The 1,807-nt window shown below is 35.9% G+C and overlaps 1 protein-coding gene across 7 annotated transcripts in view; it reads right to left on the reverse strand.

Annotated features, from left to right (window-relative positions):
• Nucleotides 1–1,807, reverse strand: part of Srbd1 (S1 RNA binding domain 1) — a 267,356-nt gene that overhangs the window by 154,206 nt on the left and 111,343 nt on the right. The window lies entirely within an intron of this gene.

Consider the following 1,807-nt stretch of genomic DNA (forward strand, 5'->3'; position numbering starts at 1 on the left):
AAAAAAAAAAAAAAAAAAAACCTAACAATCAATATTAAAACAGAAACACTAAATCTAGTGGAAGAGAAAGTAGGTAAAAATCTTGAAGACATAGGGGTAGGCAGACAGTTCATGAACAAAAGCCAAACCGCATGGGAAATACTTCAAAGAATCAACAACTGGAATCTCATCTTACTGAAAAGCACATCTAAATCTGTAGCAGAGTAAAAAGAAAACCCACAAACTGGGGAAAAAAATTTTAGCTGACTGTCCCTTGGACAAAGGTCTTCTATCTAGAACATATTAAGAATTAAAAAACATCAGCCCTCCCAAATTCAAAGACCCAATCCAGAAATGGGCATCTGAGATGAAAACACACTTCTCAGACAAAGAAATACAAATAGTAAATAAATACACAAGAAAATGTTCAACATCATTAGTCATTTGAGAAATGCAAATTAAAATAACACTGAGATTTTACCTCACCCCAGTAAGAATGGCTATCATTAAGAAATCAATCAATAACAAATGCTGGCAAGGCTGTGGAGAAATAGGAACTCTTCTCCACTGCTGGTGAGAATGCAGACTGGTGAAACCACTGTGGAAATCAGTGTGGAGATTCCTCAGCAAACTAGGTCTAGAGGTCCCACTCAACCCAGCTATTCCCCTTTTGGGTATTTTCCCAGAAGAACTGAAAACATCATATCATAGCGATATATGTGCACCCATGTCTACAGCAGCACAATTTGTAATAGCTAAATTGTGGAAGCAACCCAAATGTCCATCCACTGAGGAATGAATAAAAGAGTTGTGGTATTTTTATACAATGGAGTATTACTCAGCTATAAAGAAAGATTAAACTCAAGGTTTTTATAGGTAAATGGTCAGAACTGGAGATCATACTCATAAGTGAAATAAATCAGACCCACATGTATAAACAACATATCATCTCACTAGTGTAAGAACCTGAAAGAGTGAATAAAATTAGGAGATATGATAGACATCATGAAATGAAAGGAAATTGCTCAAAAGTAAAGAGCAACTGGGATGAGGAGAAGAAGAAAAGAAGGGGAAAATTATGTATATATATGCACATACGATAGCTAATATAGTTGTACTACTGACTTCTATCACTTTATTGAAAAGAACAGCTAATGATTATTTGATCAATCTTAAATGTCTATTTGTTTTCCTGAGTAGCCACTTTGAAGAAATCAATATGCAATACAACAACCATTTTTAATTTCCTATAACCTTGTCTGAATTTCAGTATTGCTTGTACTGTTCTTGTGTTATTTTGTAAATGTATGTGTGTTTGTTAATATGTTTTCATTCTTTTATTTTCTAAAATTTAAAAAAAAAAAAGGAAAGAACAACTGGGATTAAAAAATAGAGAGAAAGAGAGAGATCCCCCCCTGAGTCCCAGGGACCCAGTTCCCTCCTTCTTTCCTTCTTCACATTGCTATATTCCAGTATGTAGACATCAAATCTCAGAGAGAGTATTTCTCTGCTGCTCACCACTCCTCCATCTTCCCAGAAGTCAAATTCTAGTAACTACAAGCAGATTAGTTCTATACTGCTAGGCCATCAAGTGGTAGGATCAAGTTGGGGCGTATGAAGCTAGAAAATATGACAATGGACAGATTATACAGACTCTTATACACAAGGCTATGGAGGTTGGCTAGTTAAGAAAGAAAATATAAGCCATGCCTGGCTGTAATCCTAGCACTTGGGAGGCTAACGTAGGAGGATCACAGGGAGTTTGAGGCCAGCATGGGCTACACAGTAAGACCCTGTCCCAAAGAACAAAAACAAAACAAAATATATA

This window comes from Chinchilla lanigera, unplaced genomic scaffold (assembly GCF_000276665.1).
Source record: "Chinchilla lanigera isolate Chin_1 unplaced genomic scaffold, ChiLan1.0 scaffold00040, whole genome shotgun sequence".
Taxonomy (NCBI): Eukaryota; Metazoa; Chordata; class Mammalia; order Rodentia; family Chinchillidae; genus Chinchilla; species Chinchilla lanigera.